Source organism: Rhamphochromis sp. 'chilingali', assembly GCF_963969265.1.
Source record: "Rhamphochromis sp. 'chilingali' genome assembly, chromosome: 18".
NCBI classification, from domain to species: Eukaryota; Metazoa; Chordata; class Actinopteri; order Cichliformes; family Cichlidae; genus Rhamphochromis; species Rhamphochromis sp. 'chilingali'.
Window position 1 is genome coordinate 12926655 of NC_137945.1, and position 14034 is coordinate 12940688.

The 14034-nt window shown below is 43.1% G+C and overlaps 1 protein-coding gene across 1 annotated transcript in view; it reads left to right on the forward strand.

The window, feature by feature from the left end:
• fam49bb (family with sequence similarity 49 member Bb) overlaps positions 1-14034 on the forward strand; it is a 43532-nt gene that overhangs the window by 9833 nt on the left and 19665 nt on the right. Inside the window, exon 2 of the mRNA XM_080864820.1 lies at positions 7511-7599. The gene's annotated coding sequence lies outside the window, so the exon portion shown is untranslated. The remainder of the gene's footprint in view (positions 1-7510; positions 7600-14034) is intronic.

Consider the following 14034-nt stretch of genomic DNA (forward strand, 5'->3'; position numbering starts at 1 on the left):
CCAATTGCCTGTACATTGTGTAGTCAGGTCTAGAATTTCCTGCTTGCTTCAACCTGATGTAGTACATCTGAATATACATCCTTATGTGAAATAATGTAATGGTGCTTAATATTTTGTTCAGCCAAAATACTCTATTTAGTCCATTAGTCAACAAAAATGATTTTCTCAGTTTTATGGCATTTTAAATTGAATATTTGTGGTGTGGGGCTTAAAAGGAGTAATTGGAAGATGTCCCCTTGGATTCTGGGTAAACTGTAATGGACATTTTAGAAATTTTATGACACTTTATTGATAATAACCAGGGTTTAATGGGATTTGGCATTAAACCCTGGTACTTAGAAGTACGCTTAGAAGTATATTTTGTTAGGTATACCTGTTTAACTGCTTATTAATGCAAATATCTAATCGGCCGGTCACATGGCAGCAGATTTAAACTGAGCATCAATTGGCATGGTTGTTGGTGACAGATGGGCTGGTCTGAGTCTTTTCAGAAACTGGTAATCGCCTGGGATTTTCCCACTCGACAATCTCTCGGATTTACTGAGAAATATCCAGTGAGCAGCAGTTCTCTGGGTGAAAGTGGCTTGCTGATGCCAGAGGGCAGAGGAGAAAGGCCAGACTGGTTTGAACTCAGTTGTAACATAATGTTTAAACCAAGGTATGCAGATGAGCACCTCTGAACACACAGCACATCGAACTTATAGCAGCAGAAGACCACACTGGGTGACCCTCATGTCAACTAACAGGAAACTGTGGCTACAGTTTTCACAGGCTCACCAGAAATGGTGCAAAGGACATGAAAGCATGCTGCCTTTGATCAAAAGTTCAGGCTGGTGCTGGTTGGGATGTACGCAGTCCAATAGAACATCTCTGTGATGTGATGAGACAGAAGATTCTCCTCCAGGATGTGCAGATGATGACAGCAACTTTTTAAAATTTTTTTTATTTTTTTATTTTTTATACCATCTTGTACCACCAGCTTTTTTAAAATTAAAATTCTGGCTTTCAAGTATTATGTTTAACAGTTCCCTTGTTAACTCTTTCAAATCAAATCTATGTTATTTAAAAAAAAAAATCACAATCTAAGTATCTTCTTAGTATCAAAGACATTTATAATGGATCTGTGTGCCAGCGTCTGGTTGCGTGATTGACTGTAGATCCCTGGCACGGTGTAAATATTCCTGTCCAGCAGAGAGGAACGAGCCCTAAACAAGCATTTGTTGTGTCATTTCAGTTCAAGCATCTCCGGCCCGTGTAAGCGATCTGTGGGAGATTGCTTAATGAAATGATTTTCCACAGAGGCTCCGCTGTGCTCTGCGGGCTTCAGTAATTTCAGTCACACAGCCGATATCCCTCGTCAGTCCTCAGCTCTCGCTCGCCAGAGGGGAAAGGGGAATACAAGTTGTCATGACAACCCAAGTTTTTATGGAAGATTTATTCAGAGGTGTTGAAACTAACAGCGTGAGGGACAGTTTTAAGTCCCAGTGTCACTTTCTTCATTTTGGTTCTGGAGATGCTCACAAGTCTTTTGCCGCTCTCTCTCTCTCTCCTCGACTGCACAGCCAGCATTTTCCATCTAGGCTCCATCATCACAAGAAAACATCCGCCTTTGAAGTTTCATTCATACAGCTGCAGTATTGTAAAACACACTACACAGGTGAGATTGGAGGTGTTGTCAGTTTTGGAAAGAAAGTTGGAGCTTATGATCACATAATGTCGGTGACCCAAATGTCATGTTGAGTGTAAATGTTTAAAATCTCTAGGTTTCTAAGCACATCACAAGTTGTGTGTTTTGTTTTTTTTTTGTGTTTTTTTTTTAATCACTCTGTATTTAAAAAAAAAAAAATCCCCATTTAAGTCCTTCAAACAGCTGTAAGTATTTAAAAATCCATCTACACCTTGTTAACTTTCCATCCAACTTCTTAAGCACTTATTCAGTTAAGGGTTGCAGGAGTACTGGGGCTTATCCCCGTATGTTGTTGGGTGTGAGGTGGGGTTACCCAGTACAGGTCAACAGGCAATCACAGGGCCAACACACTCACATTTGCACCTACAACCGACTTAACCATTTAACCTAACATGCATTTCTTTGGTCTGTGGGAGGAAGCTGGAGTACCCTCATGGAGCCCATGAAGGCATGAGGAGAACATGCAAGTAGAGCAGGGCGATATGACCAAAAATATTTATCACGATAGACATTTGAAAATTTGTGATAACGATATAACTGACGATATAATTGACACTAGAAAAAATACTTTGCAACTCCACAACTTTATTAGTGCACCCCCCCCCCCCCCAAAAAAAACCCCATCAATGTATTTTCACTTCAACAAGCAGCTGTTTTTTTATGTGCATTAAAGTTATATAAAAATTTAAGAGTGAAAATGCAAATTCCTCGCTGACAGTTCAACCAAAAGGCATTTTCAGTGGAAATTGGCCGACATATCCTCAGCATAACCATGTATAATATCCACAAAACTTAAAAAGAGGTTATACACACACAATACTGTAATACTATATTGAAGCACAGTACGTATCACTCCGAAGCTCCTGCCTACGACAGCCGTAATGCTCCGACAATCCATCAAGCGGTGCGGCTTCGTAGCTTAGCAAAGTCGTACTAAAACATTTGACAGATTTTCGAGCGCCGTGTACATAAAATCGTTTCGAGGTCAGTAAACACAACCAGAATTCATACATAAGGCACATGGGGTTATAAGGGGCACTGTCGATTTTCAGAAAAATCAAAGGATTGATTTTAAGTGTGCCGTATTTTCCAAAAAACATGGTAATAACGACGGCCCGCTAGCATGCTCTACCAAAAATAGTGCTTTGTTGTGTATCTGATGGACGAAAGCCAAACCAGTTCCACATCACTGAAGTTGGAGCATTTTTACAAACCAATTCTGGTTCATCCGTTTCATTCAACGATCCGCTTTCGCCCTTCTCATTCTCCGCCATGCTTTTTCCGCCATGTGCGTATGAAAACAAAGATACTGCGCATGTGCGTTTTACCCATATTCTATCGCGATATTTCATTTTCTTATCGTTGCCCAACATTATACTGGTATTACCGTGAATGGTATGATATGGCAGAGCCATACATGCAAGCTCCACACAAAGGCCTCCGATGGCTTAGGCAGTTCAAATATTCTTTTACAACTGAAACATCTGAAGCTCAAAATTGGTTTTATCCATGTGGATGACAACCCGATGTGCTCCAAATCTCACTGATTACCTTATGCAGCACATGTTTTAGTGTTTGTAGTGCACACAGCATCAGGGCCACACACGCTGTCCCACATTTATTGAGTCCTTCATGTGGCTGAGTAGAATTAAAGCCAAACAAGTGTACACGGTGTGTTAGCTTATTGCTCCTGCAATCCGAGAGAGCACAGTCCAATATGAGTTTGCTACACAAGCACTTATTGTTGGAGCTTTTGTGATCCAACAGCAAAACTGTAATATTTTATACACTGTGCAGAACAGACCAATCCAGCTCTGGTATGCAGCGACCCTGCCCCCCTTTTTTGTTTTTTCATAATCAAAACAAGGAAATAAATGAAGGAGCAGGAAGTGAGCACATGGTTAGGAGAAAGCTCGTTGCCATGCCACTCCAGCATGTAGTTCGCTGGAGTTTTTGTTTATGTTTGTAACTGGAGTGTAATGAAAATTGCATTTAGCCGCTCCTTCTGTCTTGGTTTTATTTAGATTGACCATGTTCGGATGAAGTACCTGTTGGGAAAAGCGTAGCTGCCTCTGAGGTGACTAAAACCCCAAACTGTGAAACGCCCACATCGGTTAACTGTTAACTGTTTTGTCTCTGATTGCTTTGATTTTTTTTTTTTTTTTTTTTTTTTTTTTAAACGCTGCTTGGAGGAGTGAGCAAAGTTGAATCACCGCTCGCACACATGCTCACACACAGCCTGAGTGCGCTGAATGAGCTCATCGTGTGGGTCTTTTCCTGCAGCAGCACTCAAGTGAATGACTGTGTACTTCTGCACTCACAGGTTGAGCCATGCACCTCAAAAGCATGGTGGTGGTTAGAAGAACTGATCTTAGTCATTTGCCCCAGGATAATCTGATTTAATTTACAGGCGAGAGAGAGAGAGAGAGAGAGAGCGAGCTTGGGCAGCCTCGTATTTATTGTATTAGCTGTAACAAAGCACTATGAAGTAGCATCTAACCTATGTGCTTGACTTTTTAGCCAAGCTAGCAGCTCGCCTGCACTCCAGTGCTTTCTTCACATGTAAATGTCTCATCAGTTGAATGGATTCTGATGAAGTTTTGTACAGTCACAACTCTGGCTCTAACACAACCACAGTGATATGTTGGATGATGCCTGGTTCTACTGGAGGTTTCTTCCTATTAAAAGGGAGTTTTTCCTTCTCATTGTCACCAAGCGCTTGCTCAAAGAGCATCATGTGATTGCTGGGATTTTCTCTGTATTATTGTACAATGTCTACCTTAAAATGGAAATGAATTTCCATCCACTAGCACGATCAGACAATACAATCTGTGTTGGGTTAAGCCCCTCTGCACTTTGTGTTTAGTACATGGACTTAACAACTACGTGACCCACTGATTTATCATCAACATGTGGCAACTCCAGTATCAAGGTTGTGAAGTGATTAAAAAAAAAAAAATCACTTCACTAGAATTGTTATGAAGAGAGTGGCGATTATAACATGAGTCTATGGCAGGGGAGGGAAACTCCAGGCCTCGAGGGCATCCTTGAGCCAACACAGCTGATTTAAATGGCTAAATGACCTCCTCAAAATGTCCTGAAGTTCTCCAGAGGCCTGCTAATGAACTAATCATTATGGGGTGCAACAATACTGGTATCGAACAATAAAATTTTTTTTAATTTATTTTATCAACTTTTCTTCTGACGATGCTGTCTGTGTTGAGAGCTAAGTGGATCTGCGTTCGACTACTCCGCCTAGGCTGCACTGTCGAGCGCAGATCCACTGAGCGCAGCGCAGTTGCAACATGGCAACTGCCTCAACAACCTCCCCCACCCTCATTCAGATCTGGCCTTTGGAACTATTTTGGTTTTCATGTGAAGTATGACCCTGATGGTAAACGCGTCATGGACAAATTTAAAACAGTATGTCTGATGTGCCACGCAATGCTCAATTACATGGGTGGCAACTAGTGCGTTAGCGCAGTTAGCTCGTTAACATGCTGACGCCGTCCAGCCCCACGCACAGGGCGATCCGCGGTAACTCGTTAACGGAGATTTGCTGCGTTATGGCCACGTTAATGTCATTTTAACGAGATTAACACTGACAGCACTAGTGGGAATATGACTGCACATTTACACTGACATCATCATTGGAACGAGCCATTTCTCTGTAATAAACTCTTTTCCAAAGATGAGTGATTTCTCGATCAAATTTGTTTTTTTTATTACTTTATTTCAGCAACATTCAATTTAAAAACTGTACTTTTGAGTTAAAATATATATTTATAATTTCAATAAATTAAAATGGCATGAACATTTTTTTTGTATCGAAAAAATATTGAACCCTGACACCAAAGTATGAACCAACCCTGAATTTTGTGTATCGTTGCACCCCTACTAATCATGTGATTCAGGTGTGTTGACCCAGGGTGAGATCTAAAACCTGCAGGACACCAGCCTTCAAGGCCTGGAGTTGCCCACCCCTGGTCTATGGGGATCACTAAACTCACTTATGGGGCCGGCCACATGTGGCTGTTAGAGGAACTGCAGTTTCAGGCACTACAGATTTGTCTTCATTTTCCAGCCCTGGAGGACGTGGCTTGATTTAGTATTAAACAGACTTTAAAGGAAGCAGTTTATGCACAGTAGACTTCTGAGTAGTTGGATTTTCTTATTCCTCAAGTATTGTTTTAATATTTTTAATTACATTTTGCATGAAAGTCTATCTACAATGGCAAGACTAATGGAACTTTAATTTTAATAGTCTGTGGGACTTGTGCAGAATCACAAGTCTAACAGTATATCAAGTATGAATGGTATGCTTTCTGAAAACTCAATAAAAACACTTTGATTATTATTAACAGTATATCAAAATGCTGTCTTTTTTTTACTGCCACGCCTCTCTGCTGTAATGTAGCTGATTAAATATCCTGCCATGCTGTGTCTTCAGCAGCTGACTTGCACTGTTTGATATTACAGAACCAAACCTTAACTGTAGCACCACAGCTGACATACTGCTCTGCATGATGTAGGCTTAAATGTAACCTCAAGCGATATTCAAGCGATGATTTGGCTGTATGTTGTGACCCCAGCTGTGTTTGAGATGCATAGCGGACTCCCATGATGCCCTGCTACAAATGTTTCCTATGGCATGTCAGCTCTGTTGGATTAAGAGCAAGTCACATTACATTAACGGGGAGAAAAGTAAAATAGGAGAGGCTGTTACACCCCCTTTTTTTCAGGTTCACAAGAATGTATCTTCCTTGTTTAGTCTTATTTTCTTCTTCTCTGGTTTCTCGTGTGTAGCTTAGCCCTTTGACAGTGTCTTATTTCATCACGTTTGCCCTCTGCTCAACAAGTCTCTCTCAGGCTTCACTGTTCTTGTGGTTCTGGGGTTTGAAGTCTGATCACATTCATGCATGACCAGCACTGATGCCACCGCTGTGCATTTGTATGCAGGCTGGCGAGAAGAGAGCTGCCTCGGTCCTAATGGTCTCACAGTCTACTGAGCGTGCACTCTCAATCAGGGCTGCATGACTTGTGAAACGAGCTTGTGGCTTGCAGAGACTGTTGAATCTTGAAACTGAGAGTCGTGAGGTTATTCTCTTCTTATTTAGACCTAAGAACCAACCAGATGCACAAAACGTGTGCTAAACGTTTCAGTCGCTTCGATTTCTTATTAATGTGGCGGGTTTAGGCGTTTCCACATCTCAATAAAAGGACTCAAACGTGAGTGGGGTGAGTGAGTTGTGCTGTAGTCCTCTTACAGGAGGAAGCGTGGAGTCTTGTAGAAAACCTGAAGTGAATCAGAGGAAGTGTTACACAATAGGAAGTGGTGTGCTTTTTTCATGCGATTCTGTTTGTTCCATGCTTCTTTTTTTCTCCTTTCTAAAAATTCACTTACTCTGGCCCATATTTCTCAAGGTAGTCGCATTAGGATAGAACAGGCCAGTTATTGCCTATTGTTTGTGTTTGCATTTTCTCTCATAGTGCTGTGTTTCCTTTTTTGTGTGCTACAGCTCATTTTAAAAGGGAACCCAAAGACAGGCAGTCATTTCTAAAGGGTGTAACCAGTATGTGTGAAGTGTGCAACAGTAGTGTTGTCCAATTTTGGTAAAGTCAAAATGCACAAAATAGTTGCTTAGCTGTGGAGTTTTTTTTGTTGTTTTTGTTTTGTTTTTTTGGTGCATTTCAAATAATTTAGTTGAACTTTGTCTGCAGGAGGAGCAGTGATGCCACGTCTTGTTATCTTGTTTTTTAGGATTTTTTTCAAGCTCTAGATTGTAAAGTTTTATGTTTTGTTGCTGTTGATCTTTGTTTCAGAGGCTGACCTCTGCTGGAGGACTGTGACCCCGGGGCCACCTGCCAGGCCGGGCCTCCCTGCTCCTGCCAGACACACAGCTCCACTGCTGGTAAGTCCTAAAAGATGCTTTTCTGTTGATGTGCTAATCAAATAGGGAAAAAACTGGAACGGTTCATAATAATTTAAACTTTCAATGACAAATCTTTGTGCCGTGTTGTGGCAACATGTAAACACAAAGCAGGAAATTCACTCTGCAAAGCAAATGCATGTCCGGACAGTGCTCACTAAGTCAGACTGCTCAATGATTATATTAGCTTTGAACCTCATACTGCACGCTAGTCTGTGGTTATTTCCATTGGAACAGTATAAAATTCCCACTCAAAGTCCGCAAGTTGCACACGTGCATCATTTTCATCAATGCAAAAATTGAAGCTATTTTTATCCTCAGCATCTTTCTTTTCCCACCCCTGATTACCATCTGCTTATCTGCTGTTATTTTGTTTGCATGTCTATTTATACCTGCACATATTCACAACTGATATGTTTCCTTATTTGCATTCACTGCAGGTGCTTAAAGGCTTTTGAGATCATCATAAATACTGCCGTCATTCATTTGTGTAACTATATTTTTCCAGTTGTTTAGGTCATTGGCACATACTGAAGCGCGTTGAATTGAATGGAAGCATTTCCCTAAATAGAGGCTGAGTCAGTTCATTTTGCTTTCTTTCCACTGCTAGTGTTTTTTTTTTTTTTTTTTTCCATGCTAATGTGGGATCAGTATAGGTGGGAGAAAATTCAGTTAGCTGCTGTTTCTATTACAAAGTTTGGCTTCAATCACAAACAGAAGTGGCATACTTTGCATTCTCAGGCCAGATCTCAGGGAAAATTGGTTATAAAGCACATTTTTAAGGGAAAATTGAGGCCAGGTCACTAGGTGCTTGAGTTTCTGTGTCTTTTCACCTCAGACTATCCCAATTTAACAAATCTCTGAGCATAAAAGTGCATTCACTCGTAAAAATAATTAGAAAATCTTCACCATTTATCTTCTTGTCGCTGGTGGAAGAGCTACTGCTGTAATGGCCCGCGTTCATAAAATTTCAGCCTACTTTTCTGACAACCATCACCTCATCTCATTGACGTTTAAGCATTAGTAGCTCTCTGTGCACAAATACAGACATGTCATTATGTAAGACCGCCTGTGGTGCACCTATGCCTGTTATAGTCCTAATGTGCAGTGCTGTGGGTGTATGTGTAATGCTGGCACAGGAAATGAAATGCATTGTGGGCCATAAAAAGGAGTTGAGTAATGTAGGTGCTCCCGGCTTCCTGTCCCCCCCATCAAGGCCAGAGTGTTTATGTAACCACAGGGCACGGGGTCACGGCTCCCGTGATGAGCTGGCAGCTCTGGTGGTGGACGGTGTTTAGTAGTTGGTCAATTGTGGACTCAAACTCACTCCTGGTGATTTTAGACGAATATTTTAGTGCTGTGTCGTTCATCTCTCCCTGCTCGTATGCGTGCCCATCCCTGTTGTATTTTCCTCTGTGTCTCCTTGGAGATTGTTACCATGCCACACAGCTATCATTTGATTGGCTCAGCTGTGGAGCTGGAATGCTAGGCTTCTTTGACAGCTAAGCCTCAGGTGGTTCATATATAGGATTGCTAAGTCAGTGTGTGTCCCCATGTGAGGCTTGTAGTGTGTATGCGTGTGTATAGGCTAATGCTTCTGCAGTGCCTTATTGAGACTCAAATCTATTCACTTAAATCGGCCTGAACGGTTGCTGTTTTGGTTGCTGTGCAGTATACGACCCTGCAGCGGTGCAGGGGAACAAACATGTGATGGACTATACGTGAAGAAAGGGAATGAGTTAATGCAGCAGCCTGAGGTCTGTGTGGAAGGGCGGATTAACCCTGCTTAAACCAGGGGGAAGGTGGCAGCCATAGATGAAGCTGTTCTTGGCTCTTATAATTGGATCAATACTGCCCCCAGCTGGTGAAGCCTTGAAGTGTTATTGTTATGGACATGAATGCAAAATATGTGTAATTGTCTTCTATATATAGCTCTAAACTTGCACTAAATTACAGATAGAAGCTGTTTTTAGACCAGTTTAAGTGATTCAGCTGGTAGATCACATAATAAGCTGTTTTATTTATTTATTTATTTATTTATTTATTTATTTATTTATTTATTTATTTATTTATTTATTTATTTATTTATTTATTTATTACTAAATGAATATCAGTTTCTCCACTCCTGACTCAGCATATGGAAGCTGTTCTGGCCTCCTGCTCTCAGCCAACCCCACCCTCTGACTAGGTCATTTGAGATGATGCGTCTGAAAGGGTGTAATATGTAGAGTGGCTCGTTATGTCAGTTAAAAGCCCCCAGCTTCTCCTAGGTTATCTATTATTTATGCCGCTGGAGGCTTGACGCCGTGTAACTTCCTGCCCAGGTTTTCCGTCAGGAAGCTCGCAGACTGCGGCCATATGCGCCAGAAAAACCGAACATGTGGAAAGCTAGTTTTAAACTTGGAACTGACATATATTATTTCTATTTCTTGTCAATGGAAATAGTGTCATTTTTCCCCAAGAGATATGGGAGCGTTTAGCCTTAAATAGTTGTTAACACCGGATGGCGCTGTTGGATCTGGCATCAGACCTTCTCTCCAACTTAGTAAAATGAAATTTGCAAGCCTTGCAGAAGTATTCTGCAGGGTTTCCATCAAGAGACAGTTTACAGTAAAATCAGTTTATTGTAAATATTCCCACTTCCTGTTTGCATTTGTAAAAGTAAACAAAAAGATGCATAAATGTGCCGGTACAAGCTTTGGGAGTGGCTCTCATCCTTCCTGCCTTCTCTGCACAGCTGCTTTCCTCCTCCAGATGGCACTCGCCTCCTACTCAATATAAATGTCAGTTCTCTACAATCTGACACTCATCATCACTCCCAAACCTCCTCTGTGCCCCACCCAAAATCCTGTTGGGGTAATATTCTGCAGGAGGAAAAAACATGCAAGGATTATGTTTGATTCTAAAATTGAAATTAGGCTTAAATTGGAAATTCATCTCTTCCCGAATGCTTTTGTAAGTAAGATTAAAAGATGCTGCTGATGTTGGTGAGTCAGTCAAAGGTCAGGCAAGTAATGATGGTTTAGGGTGGGGTGGGGGCGTTGTTTCTGCAGAGGAACGAGGGAGAATGTATGTGAATGGATTTAGGAGGCAGATGCCCCGAGGGAGGTGGCACTTAGAACAGGACAGCGAGTCAATGCTAACCCCACTCCCTGTTAATGATCTCCTCACACATACCAGGAAGAAGTCAGAGGACTCTCAAGGGCAGAGTGGGAGGGTGTGAGGGGCCTGGCTCTGAGGTGGATGGAGCAGAAAATGAAAAAGTAAATTTATATGAAAGATGATGCAAATGTCACTGAGCCTCCTGATTTGAATATTTTTAAAATAAGGAGGATTGATCTGAAATTAACATCATCCAGCCTGTGAGCCCTGCTCTCTCTCTCTCTTCCCTGTCTGTTGGTGTGACTGAAGAGCGGCACTAAGAGCCTCTCCACAGAGCTCAATGAAGCCCGCGTTTTAGCTGACTCTGGTGCATCTGCCTGTTGCCATGGTTTCCATCTTTCATCAGGTGCCGTCCAGAAAGCAGCGCTTAGCAGAGGATGAGGCGCTCCCGCTTTCATCCTTCCTCTCTGATCTGCTTCTCTGGACAGAACGGCAGTTTTCATAACTGAGTTCGTTACAGCTGTTGGCGACAGGGGATGTTTTTAGCTGGAGAAAGACGAGACGGCCGATACCGGATGTCACCTCAAGTGACGCCGTCTGTCTTCCTGTAGGTTTGTTTTGATTTGCCCCGAATCTGGGTGAGTGGGGTATTAGCCGATGTTTACGCGGGTGCAACAATACAGAGGCGTGGCTACGAGTTCAGAGAGTTCACCCACATAAACAAACAAATCGTAGCCTGCCCCCGCTGCTCCTCCCTTTTTCTCGTCACCTTGCACCCCCCCAAGCAATTTTTAGTCAGCTGGGTGAGATCGGTAGGAGATAGTTGGGGTGGGTGGGGGGTGAGGAGGAGATGAGGGGGGGGGGGGGGGGGGGGTTAGGGGGAAATGGGGACGCATGCCAGTCCCATTTGGGAAGTGCTCCCCCATTTTCTGCCTGTCGAGTCAGGCCAGTGTCAGCGAGCTCCGGCGGGTCCAGGTCTGGCCGAGTGGGCTAATGCGATGTGGCGTGTCACCCGGGGAATCTAGGTCAAGTTTAAAGCTGCCTAGTTCTGCCCGCCTCTGCCGCAGTGTGACGCTTCAAATCCCTCCCCTTCCACGCACGCAATAATATTCAGCACGCGTCCATACCTGCACTTTTATTTTGCATTTGTTTTATATTTTAATCATTTCACCCTGATCAAAATGAGCTCTGCATTTCCTGTTACAGGCTGTGTTTATTGCAAACATAAACACACTCATCTCTCACACACATGCCTTGCCCCATCCGACCCCCACTCCTACCCCTATCCACACACACAAACACAGACAGACACCCCAGGCAAGCTCTCAGCCCGTCCACGGCAGAGCCCACGTGACGCTCCGCACGGAGGCTGGGGAAGGGAGGGCGTTGTTTTTCCCTCCATAGTAAAGCAGCGGGACACGTGGATTCTCATGCTGCAGCCGAGTAGTGGAATGTCAGCACTATCCCTCCCTCGCATCAGCCAGCTTTCCAGTTGCCCCGAGCCGTTTCTGCAAGGATGGCCGCGGCAGTGCTTGGTTTCAGCCCTGTCCCGCTTTTTATTAAATGGAGAGGCACAGAGCTGGGAGATGTTTTTAAAAAAAGGCAGTGCCATTCTGAGGTCAGGCTGCTGCATGGGCGTGGCACTGTTTTGGTCTCTTCACCGAATGGGCTTGAACCTCCCTCCACCGTCTGTAATCTGCACATATTTGTTTTGGATTGTAGCTTCAGTCGGATGACATTTTCCTGGAATAATGGCAGGGTGTCAGTGTGAAAGTCCGCCTTTATCGTGTTTTTATTGCAACGATCTGCACGTGTTCAGCAGTAAAACTAGATTTTCATCTTTAATAAAAATTAGAGAATTTGCTGAGCTACACAGAAAAATGAAATCACATCCAATCCAGTCACTAACAGATGGGTTCAGACACTTCTCCATCATCTGTAGTTGATTTTACTATCCTGCTAATCCGCTGTTTTTGGCGCATTACCTCATCTGTATTAATATATTCGTGCGCTTTCAAGTCTTACTACTACTGTACTCGCTCTTCACCGGGAGCTCGAACCTGATTGGCTGCTGCATTCTTTTCAATGGCACCAAATTTTTTTCGACTCCATGGATACAGCGAGCTGTTGGTTAGGCCGGCTCAGCCAATGGGAGAGCTGCGCGGGCTCCAGCTTGTCAGATTCTGCCCCCTGGCCTTGGAGGCAGCCCTCCCCTCCCTTCCCACCCTCATTGAGAGCACGCGATGTCTCAGCGGGGGGGTTCAAAACAACACCAAGATTGTCGTCGGCTTCTCTGTGGTGCCCAGGACATGCCAGGACTGCTGGGTACTGCTCAAACTCTCTTTAATATAGTGTCTGCACTTTCTTCACTACGCTATCACTAAGCAACCAGTTACACTTAGTTACACAAATTGTTGGAAATACATCTTTAAAGAAAAAGTCCAAATAAACAGCAAAGTCAGTTATCTGTAAGTGGTTCTTTTGATGAATTTTGGTGGAAGAAATTTGCATAATGGACAGATTTAATTTGCTCTTTTTTTCTTTTCTCTGGACTTTAAGATTCTCTAGTGGACTTTGAAACGCAGCCACGCAAATCCCCGTCCTTTAAATGACCTCATTTTAAACGGCACAGGGGAGCAGCGCCGGGCCTGCAAGGCTGCCAGTGCCCTGGTTGAAGCGCTGCAAGCCCAGGCTGCTCTGCCCAGTCAGCGAGCAGCTGAAAGGTGGCAGTAGAAGATAATGATGATGGAGATGGTGTTGGGGTAGTGCCCACATCATCCAGCAGGGTGAAGTCGGTGACAGCTCTCATCGCTTTCCGAGGCTGCATCAGGTGCCGCTTTCCGACAGCCAGTGAGGTGCTGGCGTTGGCACGGTCAGACATTCAGGTCACATTAGAGGAGGGTAGTTTGATGAGACCGGACAAGGCAGGTGGGGCTTTGCAGGTGGTCTGTGGATTTGGCTGGTGACACAGTTTGTAGAGGCGCTTTTGAAGTAAATAAAAGTTAAAAAAAATATCACTGTTCATCCACTGATTTCATGCTGATGCACAGGAAATCAGAGAGAAGCTCATTTTAAATGCACACCAAATATTTATTAGAATATATTCAAGTTAAATTTAGGATTCCTACTACCAAATATTTATTTTTTGATATAATCTATTACTTGTAACAAAACAACTAAATAAAAACAAAACAGGGCAAATGACGACTTGGACAAATTCAGCTTCAACTCGTCATTCAGTCATTTAAAAACTGTCTGCTCATCGCACTTCGAAAAAAAAAAAAAAAAAAAAGGGACATGACCCAGTGCTCGGTT